Source organism: Staurois parvus, unplaced genomic scaffold (genome assembly GCF_062004578.1).
Source record: "Staurois parvus isolate SC_StPar_1 unplaced genomic scaffold, SC_StPar_1.0 ptg000379l, whole genome shotgun sequence".
Taxonomy (NCBI): Eukaryota; Metazoa; Chordata; class Amphibia; order Anura; family Ranidae; genus Staurois; species Staurois parvus.
Genome location: NW_028318175.1, coordinates 240555 through 257409, shown reverse-complemented (window position 1 = coordinate 257409; position 16855 = coordinate 240555). Strand labels below are relative to the sequence as shown.

The window sequence follows — 16855 nt, the reverse complement described above, 5'->3', positions numbered from 1 at the left end:
TCATGGGTCCCTGTACGGCCTCCCATTGCTGCTGTCTTCATCGCCACACTCCGCCATGTGCCACTTTCAGGTCTCCTCACACTCCTGCTGGGTTCCATTTTGTCATAGGATGCTGGCAGATTACAGGCCTCCCATAGCTGCTTATAGGCCCCTAATCTGCCATGGGCCCCTGTACCGCCTCCTCACGCTGCTGCCAGGTCCACAGTGTGTCATGGGTCCCTGTACGGCCTCCCATTGCTGCTGTTTCCATCGCCACACTCTGCCATGTGCCACTTTCAGGTCTCCTCACACTCCTGCTGGGTTCCATTTTGTCATAGGTTGCTGGCAGATTACGGGCGTCTCCCATAGCTGCTGCCAGGCCCCTAATCTGCCATGGGCCCCTGTACCGCCTCCTCATGCTGCTGCCAGGTCCACAGTGTCTCATGGGTCCCTGTACCGCCTCCCATTGCTGCTGTCTCCATCGCCACACTCTGCCATGTGCCACTTTCAGGTCTCCTCACACTCCTGCTGGGTTCCATTTTGTCATAGGATGCTGGCAGATTACAGGCCTCCCATAGCTGCTTCCAGGCCCCTAATCTGCCATGGGCCCCTGTACCGCCTCCTCACGCTGCTGCCAGGTCCACAGTGTGTCATGGGTCCCTGTACGACCTCCCATTGCTGCTGTCTCCATCGCCACACTCTGCCATGTGCCACTTTCAGGTCTCCTCACACTGCTGCTGGGTTCCATTTTGTCTAGGATGCTGTCAGATTACGGGCCTCCCATTGCTGCTGCCAGGCCCCTAATCTGCCATGGACCCCTGTACCGCCTCCTCACGCTGCTGCCAGGTCCACAGTGTGTCATGGGTCCCTTTACCGCCTCCCATTGCTGCTGTCTCCATCGCCACACTCTGCCATGTGCCACTTTCAGGTGTCCTCACACTGCTGCTGAGTTCCATTTTGTCATAGGGTGCTGGCAGATTACGGGCCTCACATTGCTGCGGCCAGGCCCCTAATCTGCCATGGGCCCCTGTACCGACTCCTCATGCTGTGACGTTGCAACAAGGTGGAATTCAACCCTACATATGTTAGACCGCCTTTACGAACAGCGAAAGGCCATCACCGATTTCCTGATGTTACAAGCGGATAAAGGTACTCCCCTGTTTAACTTAGATGTCAGCCATTGGCAGCTCGTGCGTGACACCTGCCGCTTGCTCAGGCCCTTTGAGGAGGCCACGCTATTCGTGAGTCGGCAGGACTATGGGATGAACGATGTCATTCCTCTGTTGCACGTCCTGGAACAAATGCTGTTAACAATGGCTGGTCAGGGTGCGGTAGACGTGGCGCACAGATCTCAACGCCACATGACCCCTGTGGGGGCAGGACAGGAAGAAGAGGAGGAGGACATTGGTGCTCAGGAATTATTGAGTTAAATGGGTGGTTTTTCCACTCAGCGGACAGGAGTGGAGGAGCAGGAGCATCTGGTAGAGGAGGAGGAGGAGGAGACAGAGGACCCAGATGCACCGTGGCAGTATGCTGTGGAGATGGAGGCAGGGAGTCCCTCGCATTCCTTGGCACAAATGGCCCATATCATGCTCGGTTGCTTGCGTAGCGACAGCCGAATAATAACCATCAGACAGAGGGATGACTTTTGGCTGTCCACTTTGTTGGACCCTCGCTACCGTTCCAAAATGGTGGCCTTTTTCACACCTGCTGAGAGGGAGGCCAAAATTACGTACTATAAAAACCACCTATGTAGTCAGTTGGTCTCTGCCTTTCTGCGCCAACGTCCATCCTCAGACACTGTGGGCCCTGTGCGCTCGCGTTCCGCTGCCATGGCAGCAGGGGAGGGGTGGGGTGGTAGGAACAGTGGCAGCTCCACCAGCAGCGGCTGCCTCAGTCTGCAGTCGATGATGAGTAGCTTTCTTCACCAGCGCAGTGAGGAAACTACTAACCAGCCGCAGCAGCAGTAGCATCAGGTGGACCTGGAGCAGGAGCTCAAACAACAGGCTTGGGCCTACTTGGATAGCACCCTGCCAACCGAGGTAGACAATCCCCTTGACTACTGGGCAACGAAACTTGACCTTTGGCCCCAACTAGCTGAATTTGCCCTTGAAAGGCTGTCATGCCCGGCCAGTAGCGTGGCATCGGAGCGCGTGTTTAGTGCGGCAGGAGGTGTTGTAACTCCGCGGAGGACACGACTGTCCACCCAAAGTGTGGAGAGACTCACGTTTGTGAAAATGAATCAGGCGTGGATTAGTCTGGATTTCAAACCACCAGTTCCTGACACAACTGACTAAATCCGCCATGAATCATGCCCCTGCCATGTGCCAATTTCAGGTCTCCTCACACTCCTGCTGGGTTCCATTTTGTCATAGGATGCTGGCAGATTACAGGCCTCCCATAGCTGCTGCCAGGCCCCTAATCTGCCATGGGCCCCCGTACCGCCTCCTCATGCTGCTGCCAGGTCCACAGTGTCTCATAGGTCCCTGTACCGCCTCCCATTGCTGCTGTCTCCATCGCCACACTCTGCCATGTGCCACTTTCAGGTCTCCTCACACTCCTGCTGGGTTCCATTTTGTCATAGGATGCTGGCAGATTACGGGCCTCCCATAGCTGCTGCCAGGCCCCTAATCTGCCATGGGCCCCTGTACCGCCTCATGCTGCTGACAGGTCCACAGTGTGTCATGCCATGTGCCACTTTCAGGTCTCCTCACACTGCTGGTGTGTTCCATTTTGTCATAGAGTGCTGGCAGATTACGGGCCTCCCATTGCTGCTGCCAGGCCCCTAATCTGCCATGGGCCCCCATACCGCCTCCTCATGCTGCTGCCAGGTCCACAGTGTGTCATGGGTCCCTGTACCGCCTCCCATTGCTGCTGTCTCCATCGCCACACTCTGCCATGTGCCACTTTCAGGTCTCCTCACACTGCTGGTGTGTTCCAATTTGTCATAGGGTGCTGGCAGATTACGGGCCTCCCATAGCTGCTGCCAGGCCCCGGCCAGTAGCGTGGCATCGGAGCGCGTGTTTAGTGCGGCAGGAGGTGTTGTAACTCCGCGGAGGACACGACTGTCCACCCAAAGTGTGGAGAGACTCACGTTTGTGAAAATGAATCAGGCGTGGATTAGTCTGGATTTCAAATCACCAGTTCCTGACACAACTGACTAAATCCGCCATGAATCATGCCCCTGCCATGTGCCAATTTCAGGTCTCCTCACACTCCTGCTGGGTTCCATTTTGTCATAGGATGCTGGCAGATTACAGGCCTCCCATAGCTGCTGCCAGGCCCCTAATCTGCCATGGGCCCCCGTACCGCCTCCTCATGCTGCTGCCAGGTCCACAGTGTCTCATAGGTCCCTGTACCGCCTCCCATTGCTGCTGTCTCCATCGCCACACTCTGCCATGTGCCACTTTCAGGTCTCCTCACACTCCTGCTGGGTTCCATTTTGTCATAGGATGCTGGCAGATTACGGGCCTCCCATAGCTGCTGCCAGGCCCCTAATCTGCCATGGGCCCCGGTACCGCCTCATGCTGCTGACAGGTCCACAGTGTGTCATGCCATGTGCCACTTTCAGGTCTCCTCACACTGCTGGTGTGTTCCATTTTGTCATAGAGTGCTGGCAGATTACGGGCCTCCCATTGCTGCTGCCAGGCCCCTAATCTGCCATGGGCCCCCATACCGCCTCCTCATGCTGCTGCCAGGTCCACAGTGTGTCATGGGTCCCTGTACCGCCTCCCATTGCTGCTGTCTCCATCGCCACACTCTGCCATGTGCCACTTTCAGGTCTCCTCACACTGCTGGTGTGTTCCAATTTGTCATAGGGTGCTGGCAGATTACGGGCCTCCCATAGCTGCTGCCAGGCCCCTAATCTGCCATGGGCCCCTGTACCGCCTCATGCTGCTGACAGGTCCACAGTGTGTCATGCCATGTGCCACTTTCAGGTCTCCTCACACTGCTGGTGTGTTCCATTTTGTCATAGAGAGCTGGCAGATTACGGGCCTCCCATTGCTGCTGCCAGGCCCCTAATCTGCCATGGGCCCCCGTACCGCCTCCTCATGCTGCTGCCAGGTCCACAGTGTGTCAGGGTCCCTGTACCGCCTCCCATTGCTGCTGTCTCCATCGCCACACTCTGCCATGTGCCACTTTCAGGTCTCCTCACACTGCTGGTGTGTTCCATTTTGTCATAGGGTGCTGGCAGATTACGGGCCTCACATTGCTGCGGCCAGGCCCCTAATCTGCCATGGGCCCCCGTACCACCTCCTCATGCTGCTGCCAGGTCCACAGTGTCTCATGGGTCCCTGTACCGCCTCCCATTGCTGCTGTCTCCATCGCCACACTCTGCCATGTGCCACTTTCAGGTCTCCTCACACTCCTGCTGGGTTCCATTTTGTCATAGGATGCTGGCAGATTACAGGCCTCCCATAGCTGCTGCCAGGCCCCTAATCTGCCATGGGCCCCTGTACCGCCTCCTCATGCTGCTGCCAGGTCCACAGTGTGTCATGCCATGTGCCACTTTCAGGTCTCCTCACACTGCTGGTGTGTTCCATTTTGTCATAGAGTGCTGGCAGATTACGGGCCTCCCATTGCTGCTGCCAGGCCCCTAATCTGCCATGGGCCCCCGTACCGCCTCCTCATGCTGCTGCCAGGTCCACAGTGTGTCATGGGTCCCTGTACCGCCTCCCATTGCTGCTGTCTCCATCGCCACACTCTGCCATGTGCCACTTTCAGGTCTCCTCACACTTCTGCTGGGTTCCATTTTGTCATAGGATGCTGGCAGATTACAGGCCTCCCATAGCTGCTTCCATGCCCCTAATCTGCCATGGGCCCCTGTACCGCCTCCTCACGCTGCTGCCAGGTCCACAGTGTGTCATGGGTCCCTGTACGGCCTCCCATTGCTGCTGTCTCCATCGCCACACTCTACCATGTGCCACTTTCAGGTCTCCTCACACTCCTGCTGGGTTCCATTTTGTCATAGGATGCTGGCAGATTACAGGCCTCCCATAGCTGCTTCCAGGCCCCTAATCTGCCATGGGCCCCTGTACCGCCTCCTCACGCTGCTGCCAGGTCCACAGTGTGTCATGGGTCCCTGTACGGCCTCCCATTGCTGCTGTCTCCATCGCCACACTCTGCCATGTGCCACTTTCAGGTCTCCTCACACTCCTGCTGGGTTCCATTTTGTCATAGGATGCTGGCAGATTACAGGCCTCCCATAGCTGCTTCCAGGCCCCTAATCTGCCATGGGCCCCTGTACCGCCTCCTCACGCTGCTGCCAGGTCCACAGTGTGTCATGGGTCCCTGTACGGCCTCCCATTGCTGCTGTCTTCATCGCCACACTCTGCCATGTGCCACTTTCAGGTCTCCTCACACTCCTGCTGGGTTCCATTTTGTCATAGGATGCTGGCAGATTACAGGCCTCCCATAGCTGCTTCCAGGCCCCTAATCTGCCATGGGCCCCTGTACCGCCTCCTCACGCTGCTGCCAGGTCCACAGTGTGTCATGGGTCCCTGTACGGCCTCCCATTGCTGCTGTCTCCATCGCCACACTCTGCCATGTGCCACTTTCAGGTCTCCTCACACTCCTGCTGGGTTCCATTTTGTCATAGGTTGCTGGCAGATTACGGGCGTCTCCCATAGCTGCTGCCAGGCCCCTAATCTGCCATGGGCCCCTGTACCGCCTCCTCATGCTGCTGCCAGGTCCACAGTGTCTCATGGGTCCCTGTACCGCCTCCCATTGCTGCTGTCTCCATCGCCACACTCTGCCATGTGCCACTTTCAGGTCTCCTCACACTCCTGCTGGGTTCCATTTTGTCATAGGATGCTGGCAGATTACAGGCCTCCCATAGCTGCTTCCAGGCCCCTAATCTGCCATGGGCCCCTGTACCGCCTCCTCATGCTGCTGCCAGGTCCACAGTGTCTCATGGGTCCCTGTACCGCCTCCCATTGCTGCTGTCTCCATCGCCACACTCTGCCATGTGCCACTTTCAGGTCTCCTCACACTCCTGCTGAGTTCCATTTTGTCATAGGATGCTGGCAGATTACAGGCCTCCCATAGCTGCTTCCAGGCCCCTAATCTGCCATGGGCCCCTGTACCGCCTCCTCACGCTGCTGCCAGGTCCACAGTGTGTCATGGGTCCCTGTACGGCCTCCCATTGCTGCTGTCTTCATCGCCACACTCCGCCATGTGCCACTTTCAGTTCTCCTCACACTCCTGCTGGGTTCCATTTTGTCATAGGATGCTGGCAGATTACAGGCCTCCCATAGCTGCTTCCAGGCCCCTAATCTGCCATGGGCCCCTGTACCGCCTCCTCAGGCTGCTGCCAGGTCCACAGTGTGTCATGGGTCCCTGTACGGCCTCCCATTGCTGCTGTTTCCATCGCCACACTCTGCCATGTGCCACTTTCAGGTCTCCTCACACTCCTGCTGGGTTCCATTTTGTCATAGGTTGCTGGCAGATTACGGGCGTCTCCCATAGCTGCTGCCTGGCCCCTAATCTGCCATGGGCCCCTGTACCACCTCCTCATGCTGCTGCCAGGTCCACAGTGTCTCATGGGTCCCTGTACCGCCTTCCATTGCTGCTGTCTCCATCGCCACACTCTGCCATGTGCCACTTTCAGGTCTCCTCACACTCCTGCTGGGTTCCATTTTGTCATAGGATGCTGGCAGATTACAGGCCTCCCATAGCTGCTTCCAGGCCCCTAATCTGCCATGGGCCCCTGTACCGCCTCCTCACGCTGCTGCCAGGTCCACAGTGTGTCATGGGTCCCTGTACGACCTCCCATTGCTGCTGTCTCCATCGCCACACTCTGCCATGTGCCACTTTCAGGTCTCCTCACACTGCTGCTGGGTTCCATTTTGTCTAGGATGCTGGCAGATTACGGGCCTCCCATTGCTGCTGCCAGGCCCCTAATCTGCCATGGACCCCTGTACCGCCTCCTCACGCTGCTGCCAGGTCCACAGTGTGTCATGGGTCCCTTTACCGCCTCCCATTGCTGCTGTCTCCATCGCCACACTCTGCCATGTGCCACTTTCAGGTGTCCTCACACTGCTGCTGGGTTCCATTTTGTCATAGGGTGCTGGCAGATTACGGGCCTCACATTGCTGCGGCCAGGCCCCTAATCTGCCATGGGCCCCTGTACCGACTCCTCATGCTGTGACGTTGCAACAAGGTGGAATTCAACCCTACATATGTTAGACCGCCTTTACGAACAGCGAAAGGCCATCACCGATTTCCTGATGTTACAAGCGGATAAAGGTACTCCCCTGTGTAACTTAGATGTCAGCCATTGGCAGCTCGTGCGTGACACCTGCCGCTTGCTCAGGCCCTTTGAGGAGGCCACGCTATTCGTGAGTCGGCAGGACTATGGGATGAACGACGTCATTCCTCTGTTGCACGTCCTGGAACAAATGCTGTTAACAATGGCTGGTCAGGGTGCGGTAGACGTGGCGCACAGATCTCAACGCCACATGACCCCTGTGGGGGCAGGACAGGAAGAAGAGGAGGAGGTAGAGGAGGACATTGGTGCTCAGGAATTATTGAGTGAAATGGGTGGTTTTTCCACTCAGCGGACAGGAGTGGAGGAGCGGGAGCATCTGGTAGAGGAGGAGGAGGAGGAGACAGAGGACCCAGACGCACCGTGGCAGTATGCTGTGGAGATGGAGGCAGGGAGTCCCTCGCATTCCTTGGCACAAATGGCCCATATCATGCTCGGTTGCTTGCGTAGCGACAGCCGAATAATAACCATCAGACAGAGGGATGACTTTTGGCTGTCCACCTTGTTGGACCCTCGCTACCGTTCCAAAATGGTGGCCTTTTTCACACCTGCTGAGAGGGAGGCCAAAATTACGTACTATAAAAACCACCTATGTAGTCAGTTGGTCTCTGCCTTTCTGCGCCAACGTCCATCCTCAGACATTGTGGGCCCTGTGCGCTCGTGTTCCGCTGCCATGGCAGCAGGGGAGGGGTGGGGTGGTAGGAGCAGTGGCAGCTCCACCAGCAGCGTGGGTCCCTGTACGGCCTCCCATTGCTGCTGTCTCCATCGCCACACTCTGCCATGTGCCACTTTCAGGTCTCCTCACACTGCTGGTGGGTTCCATTTTGTCATAGGGTGCTGTATGGCCTCCCATTGCTGCTGCCTCCACCGCCACACTGTGGCTCCAAACTCTGGTTTTGGCCCCGTGACTGCCCAAATGAGTGAAGTGTGCGGTGATTCTAAGATCGACGGCACTCATCTGCATGTCATACTGACTGACAGTATTATTTCTCTTCCCCAGCAGACTCCAAGGGCATTTAAATTAAAGGTACAGTGTTCTGCACTAATATAAAGGCTCTCTGAAGCCTAGAAACACCCTTTTATAAGTTAAATTCACAGCGAATATTTTCGACTCAAATCTAATTTTTTCCACGAATTCGCCGAATCAGTCGAATCAAATTTTTGAATACTTCGCTCATCTCTAGTCAGGACGGTACAGATATCCCCCAAATGTCAGGACAGTACAGATATCCCCCAAATGTCAGGACGGTACAGATATCCCCCAAATGTCAGAACAGTACAGATATCCCCCAAATGTCAGAACAGTACAGATATCCCCCAAATGTCAGGACAGGACAGATATCCCCCAAATGTCAGGACAGTACAGATATCCCCCAAATGACCCCTTTTTGCAGAGTAGACAGTCCAATGTATTTCAGAACAAGCATGGCGAGATTTTTGAAGTTGTATTTTTTTTGTCATAATTTTTCAGAAAATTAAAAATTTAAAAAAATTATTTTCACTTTTTTTTTTTTTTACATATTGTCACCAGTGCAGTACAGCATCATCATACAACTGGCATGGCGGTGAACAGGGACACTGACTGGTGACAGTATGAAAAAAATATATATAATTTTTTTTTTTTTTTTTCTTTTTTTAAAGATTTTTTTTTTTCATATTTCACTATGACCAAAGTAGTACAACGTTACCATAGTAACATTGTACTACTTTGGGGAAGTGATCAGTATTTTTTTTTTCTTTGTATTACACAATTTGCTTATAGCAAAGAATTACTTTGCTATAAGCAAGCATTTACCAGAATGACCGATTCATTCAGGGCTTTTTTTTTTTGTGCTTAGCTGTGATTTGGCCACGGCTAATCACATGACACAGCTGGGCTGTGATTGGCCCAGCTTGTGCATGTGATTGCTGTGACCATTCACAGCTAGGCACACTAGTATACAATGGCATGAATGAAGCCATCCATTGTATACAACTGTCATGTGACCTGCTGTGATTGGTCACAGCAGGTCACATGGTACTGGCAACAGGGCCGGTACTCAGATCTGTCATCGGCCATGTCCGAGGAACACAGCCGGTGACAGATCGCGCCACTGCGCGGCTCTGCAGGCGCGCAAACCGCGCATTCCTGGAAGGACGCCATATGGCGTCCACCCGGGACGCTGAGGGATTTTGCCGGCCGTCAATCGGCCATTGGCCAAGCGGCAAGAGGTTAAGTTGATGTGTTTCGGAGGCTTACTCTTCCTCAGAGCTATGCTAGCCAACATCATGTTGGTTACACGTCAGCTTGACAGTCCAGCTGAATTGCATGGATACATGTGATTCCTCTCGCTGTGGCATCTTGTGTGTTTTATGCGATTTTACTTTCTACTTCTGTGAGTATCCATTTGGCATCTATGTTTTTTGAACAATATATTATTGGTAATGCACTAGGCATTGCACCCTCCTGATTATTATTTTTGTAGTTTTCACAAGAGAAAAAAAAAGTGAGACTTATTGAAGGTGCTCCCTTTCAAGGAGTAACAAAAGCATGCATATATACTGCTAAAAACATACACTGTATTGTCAAAACTATTGGGCCCGCCCCTCAAATCATTGGATTCAGGTGTTCCAATCCCCTCCATATTATGTGATTCAGGTGTTCCAATCCCCTCCATGGACACAGGTGTATACAATCAAACCCTTAGGCATGCAGACTGCTTCTACAAACATTGGTGAAAGAATGGGTCGCTCTCAGGAGCTCAGTGACTCCAAGCGTGGTCCCGTGATAGGTGGCCACCTGGGCAATAAGTCCATCCGTGACATTTCCTGGCTACTAAATATTCCACGCTCAACTGTTAGTGGGATTATAACAAAGTGGAAGCAACTGGGAACAACAGCCACTCAGCCACCAAGTGGTAGGCCACGTCACATGACAGGGTGGGGTCAGCGCATGCTGAAGTGCACAGTGCGCAGAAGTCGCCAACTGTCTGCAGAGTCAATAGCTAAAGACCTCCAAACTTGGTGTGGCCTTCAGATGAGCCCAACAACAGTGCGTAGAGAGCTTCATGGAATGGGTTTCCATGGCCGAGCAGCTGCATCCAAGCCTTCCATCACCAAGTGCAATGCAAAGCATCGGATGCCGTGGTGTAAAGCACACCACCACTGGACTCCAGAGCAGTGGAGACGTGTATTCTGGAGCGACCAATCACAGTTCTCTGTCTGGCAACCCAATGGACATGTCTGGGTTTGGCGGTTGCCAGGAGAACAGTACTTGCCTGACTGCATTGTGCCAGGTGTAAAGTTTGGTGGAAGGCGGGGTTTGGTGTGGGGTTGTTTTCAGGGGTTTGGCTTGGCCCCCTAGTTCCAGTGAAGGGAACTCTTAAGTGACATTTTGGACAATTTCATGCTCCCAACTTTGTGGGAAGAGTTTGGGGATGACCCCTTCCTGTTCCAACATATCCACCAGTGCATAAAGCAAGGTCCATAAAGACATGGAGGAGCAAGTTTGGGATGGAGGAACTTGACTGACCTCAACCCCATAGAACACCTTTGGGATGAATTAGGGTAGAGACTGCGAGCCAGGCCCCCTCCCCCGACATCAGTGCCTGACCTCACAAATGTGCTTGTGGATGATCTTCCCAGAAGAGTTGAAGCTGTTATAGCTGCAAAGGGCGGGGCCAACTCAATATTGAACCCTACGGACTAAGACTGGGAGGCCATTAAAGGTCATGTGCGTGGAAAAGCGTCCCAATACTTTTGGCAATATGGTGTATACAGTATATGGTGTCAAATAAACTTCTGTTAGCACACCGACTCAGTGGGGTATCTGTCCTATAATCCCCGCTGAGCAGTCAGATGACAGGTCCATGTCTGCTCCACTTATGCAGAGCAGACACAGCAAGCTTTCCTCTGTGGGCAGTCAGATGTAAACAGACTGCCTGTCCGTTTACACCTGACTGTCATCTAATCCAAGCCACCCAGATGGACAGGAATGGATCCCCCATCTGTTTGTTTTTAGTGGATCAGATGCAGGCTGGTATAAATGGACACAAGTCCGTTTACATTCACTGCTTCATAAAAGGGAAATGGATGTCCGATCCGGTCTGCTTGAAAAATGGACAGACGGACTTGATCGGTCCACCTGTGTAAAAGGAGCCAAAAGAAAGGATAAAAGAATACATAATTACAGTCCAAGCGTTGTTAGAGTAGTGATATGTTTGAAACATCTCCCATGGCCAACCCATGTATACTATAACTGTTTGCTGACTGCATCACATGGATGTACGGTGGCAAAGCGGGCTTCCTGGATCATGTACCTAGTATGTGATCTGTGGTTCCGGGTAGGGAGTGCACGCTTGCGCCCGCCACCGTGACTGTGCTGTGGCGATGGATGCCAGGTGATCCCCTTGTGTCAGAGAGGCAGTTATTGACTTTGTGCATTCCGCTCAAAATTTTGGAATTTGATGGAATTTGTTGAGGGATTTTAGAACCAGGATAGGTCGAATACCCCCCTTGGGTTTTGGTACCATGAGCAGGTTAAAAACATCTTCAAAGACTCAGTAGGCAATATTTACACAATAAGTCAGTGTCAGGGATCCCCGCGGCGCTGGTCCCGACGCAGGCACAGGCACCGCCCTGTGCAGGGACGCGGGCACTAGGTCCTGGCCGACCACGGCATTCGAGTTCACGCATGCGCAAGAGAGTGTCCATTCAGCCATTCAGGAGTCCATCACCTTCATAGCCGGGAGCCTCCCCTAGGTGTCTGGTACCTGTACCAATGACAGCGCAGGGCGCGATATTTAAATTGCCCTGGGCTGTCATTCAGTGCCCTCTATTCTTACCTGTATCCTGTATCTGCGAACCTGTATTCTGTGAGTTGCTGACCCGAATTGTACCTGACCTTGCTGTATTCTCCTGCCCAGACCCTTGCTTTGCCTGACCTCTCTTCTGGATGCCCCACTTTAGATCTGACCTTTTGTTGCTGACCTGGCGTGTGACCCGACTACTCTCTGCCCGCTGCTTTGTACCACACCGTCCCCACAGTTACCGACCCGGCTTGTCTGACCTCGCATCTGCTCATCCATCCATCCATCCCAACGGGATCACCTGACCTCCTCATATCAGGCTCTTCCCCGTGGGAGCCCCTGGCGAATACCCCTACCACTGACAGGTGTTCTCAGTAGCCACGACCTGGTCTCAGGGTGCTCCAAGTCCATCCCCACCATCAGGGGCCCTGGTGAACAAGTACTCTGGGACTTAGATTCCGTGCTCTGGGGGCACCTGACCAGTGGAGTGCTAGTGGTACCGCCGGGCGCTCCCTTACAGTCAGTGTATTACATGCTCAAGCCAGTATGTGATTCAAGGAATTTACTTTATGTTGCCTACACAAAACACACTTTATGGAAAAGGGTGAGAGAGCACAGGAGATTCATTGCAGAGGGTTCCACCAAGCATAGTGTGCCTCAGCACTTCTCGCTTAAACGTAATAAGAATTTTAGGGAACTACAAGTTTTTGTTATAGAGGCCATACACAGCCACCTCACAGATAACGAAAAGTTTCTAAAGTTGTGTAAACAAGAAATGTACTGGATACACAAACTGAACACCTACACCCCCAATGGACTTACTGAGGATATTGACATATACACAGTAGATTAGGCAGAAATGTGTTTGTAGGTGTGGCCTTGTTGCTGTGTGTTGGCTTTACTTTAATGATCTCTGTTTGTAATAATCAATTACAATTTTATACAATGCATCTTACATGACTTTGACAGGCTACTCAGGGGTTAATGGTTTTAGGGGAGCGCAGCAAGGTTCCACCTGTGCCCCCCTTATATTTGCATGCACACCTTCAATGCTGGTTTTTTTGGTCTCCTGGCTTGACAAAGAGGCAGAGCCTCCAAATGTTGCCACAGAGACCGATATTGTTTGCCTCCTTCAAACCAGCTTCCTGGATTCTGATGGTTTGATGTTCCTTCCTGTGATGTAATGTATTTCCAGTCTGGTTGACAGCTCTTATTGGTTTGGAATACACACTATTCACCATTGGCATTTTTTCCTCCCGGCTGATCCATCCATCCTCTCATCCTTTGTTCATTTGGGGCCACAGGCAACAAAGATGGTACCTCACTTCTCGAGCAGTGAGTCAGATGTGAGGCGTGGATTTGTTACACCTGTTGTTTCAATAATTTTTTTCAGGTTGACAATAAGAAACAAGCAATAAAAAATAGAATGGAGATTTGCATTACAGAACATTGAGCGTAAAGGTTGCAGATAGCAACACAAGTCGCTGGGATGTTGACAACAAGGCCTTAAACATGATCCACATAGGTGAAAGAGCGGGTAAGATAAAAAAAAATTCTACTCTAATCTCCACTAAAGAGGACACCAAAATCCTATGCATGAAGGGTACCAATCTTGGTCAGCAGTCCTGCAGGGTCATTAGACCATATCTCTCTCTATATAAAAAAGTATCACTTGTGGTGACCAAATGGATAAACATGAGTCGGGGTAGGTGTCCTGACAACAGTGACAAGTTTGCATTACCAGGAGGAAAAAAGTGTGGAAAGTAGGAATGAAAAAAGAGGGAGAGGAACGTGAAAAGAGGAAGAAAAACGCAAGAGAGTGTCCATTCAGCCATTCAGGAGTCCATCACCTTCATAGCCGGGAGCCTCCCCTAGGTGTCTGGTACCTGTAGATAGAATAGACAGGGGTTCCAGATCTTATGGAATAAGGCTTGTTTATCCCAGAAGACACCCACAATCTTTTCATTGAGCATGATCCAGGCTAGCTTACACTTCATCGAGGCCAGGTTGATCACCGGACTCTTCCAGGCTGTCGCCATAGCGATTTTGACAGATAAGAATATGAAGTGAAACAAAGCTTGCGTGTATCTTGTGATATAGTCTACTGGGAATTCAACAGTGCTGGTGAAGCATCTTTGGGAATGTTGACCATGGTGACTGAATGTATGACAGAGTGGATCCTTGTCCAAAAGCGGAGAACCTTGGGACAGGTCAACCACGTATGGAGGGACGTTCCCACCTGGCCACAGCCTCGAAAGCAGGAGGATGAGGGGCCCGGATACATTTTGGTGAGGTGTTCCGGTACCAGGCACCATCTGGTGTACACTTTGTAGCCCTCCTAAGCCAATGCTACCTGTTACACCTTCTGGATGTGGCACAGTGTTTCAGCACCTGCTTCATGTTCAATATACAGTATGGCTTTCTTGGGTCCTTCACAACAGCTTTGGGGCCTCCTATACAGTTGATGGGTTTTCCACAGACCACATCTCATCTGGTTCCCCATGTAAGTTAATTGACTTGCACCATACACCAACAACTGCATTGTATGGATATCTATTGCCATATGCTTCACACATTTGAGTGCGTTGAGGATCTCTTTTTTGTGCATTTCCATGTCCAGGTTCTAGCGGCACCAGCTCATGTGAACATATTTATGTTATATATCATTTGTTTTTTCTGGATTTTTGGCTGATATTCTGTCTCATCATTTACAATACACCTATGATAAAAATTATAGACCCTTCATTTCTTTGTAAGTGGGCAAACGTACACAATCTGCAGGGGATCAAATTATAATTTCCCCCACTGTATATTGATATGCACTTCATATATATTTGTGGTCAGATGCTCTGCACATTATTTGATTAATTATTCATTGATAATTGATACTTCAGAACTAAAATGTTCTGCGTAACTGCTGGGCAATACAGCGGACCTGTCACCAGATATATTATAAATGTGCAGCATGCCATCTGTGTACCCCTTCCAGGTATTTATTACCTCCCACAGAGATCACATGACTCCCCCTGATAGTGTATTCATCTGCCGACTCAGGGTCAACACAGTCATGTAAATCCTGTGTCTGTGCAGCTCTTGGCTGTGTTCACAAATGTCTGACACACATCAGCCCCTGCTTCAGGCTCTCACCTTGTGACTTTCTACAAAGTTACAATGTACAGTGTGATCACTGGGGGAGGAGAGACTGAGGAAATGCCTCTTCCTCCTTCTACAAAGTTACAATGTACAGTCTGATCACCTGAGACTGAGGAAATGCCTCCTTCTCCAAAGTTAAAATGTACAGTCTGATCACCGGGGGAGAAGATTGAGGAAATGCTTCCTCCTGCCTGCAGCAGACTGATGACATCATCACAGCCTAGGCAGAGTCCCTGACTGGAGGTCAGGGGTGACTTTTTTCTAATGATAAAAGGTGGACCTCTCTGACACAAATATACTGCTGCTGTACCATATATTGTGATATGTCAGAAAATGATTCATGCATTCATGTAAGGTCACTGGCAGCTGATGTGGTGTAATGTGAAAAGAGTAATTATGTGAGTATTATTACAACCAGAGCTTTTTTCACAAAGCATGGAACTCCCCCCCTCCAATCCCCCCATGTCTCCGCCCCCTACTCACCTCCGAGCACTGTTCCTTGGTTCCACCCCCTACCCACCTCCCAGTGTTGCCCCTTTAAGAGAATACAGAACCAAGAATCATTTTGAGGTGGTATATAAATTTGTATGCAAAAAACAAGAAAGGCAGTAAGATAGATCCCCTGTAGATAGCAACAACAGACCCCCCCCCAGCAACAATGGACCTCCAAGTGACAATAGATTTATCCAAGCAACAATAGACTCCCTACAGTCAGCATCAATAGAGCCTTCAGCAGACAGCAACAACAGACCCCTCCCTCAACAGTAAACCCCTCCCAGCAAGGATCAACCCCCCAGCAATAGAAGATCCATCCCATGCAACAATCGTTCTCCCACCAGCAACAATAGACCCCCACCACAAAAATATATCCCCTCCAGCAACAATAGATGCCCCAGCACCAAGTATCATTTGACCCTCCAGCACACCCCAGCACCCCTTAGCATAGATACATTCAGCGCTGGAGGTGCCGGAACTGCGTTCCTCCTGATTTTGCCTGTACTAAAGTTGCTCATAATTTATATACAGTATATAGTTTATGGATGGAGAAGACATGACTCAGATGACACAGGGGTGTACCTACAGGGGTTGCAGGGGTCACAATTGAGACCTGGCCTCATGCGGCAGGGGGCTCTTACATCCCCCCTGTACACCTGGATAGGAGAAGTGGCAGGAGCCAGGAGGACTGTGTCCTCAATCTCCTTTCTTGGTCCCAAAGGTGGAACATCAGTGGTCTCTGTCACCAAAGCCAATGGGGCTCCTAAAAAAATTATTATAAATAATTTTTAAAAAATGTAATAACAAAAATAAGCAAATTAAAACAATGGTAATAAATAAATAGGCAAATAAATAAAACAAAAATTAAAAAAAACCTACTGGTAGTTCCACCACTGAGTCAGTGGTGGAACTACCAGGGTCACAAAGGTCACACTTGCGACCAGGCCTTGGCGTATCGCCACCGGGCTTGGAGGGAAGGGCCCTGGCTGAGGGTCAGGGTTCATGGTTGCTTGGGCCCTGAAACTTCTAGTTACGCCACTGAGATGACATGACTTTGGCAACATGACAGTCAAGCACAACTGCATTGAATGTTGAGGGATTTCCTTTAGATATTTAGATATAATGTTCATAGTATAAATTTTCATTCACAAACTTCTTTTTCTTAGCACTGATC

At 51.3% G+C, this 16855-nt stretch overlaps 1 protein-coding gene across 2 annotated transcripts in view; it reads right to left on the bottom strand.

Annotated features, from left to right (window-relative positions):
• The window catches only part of LOC149456052 (uncharacterized), a 153565-nt gene that overhangs the window by 76620 nt on the left and 60090 nt on the right, over positions 1-16855 (bottom strand). The gene's annotated exons all lie outside the window — the stretch shown is intronic.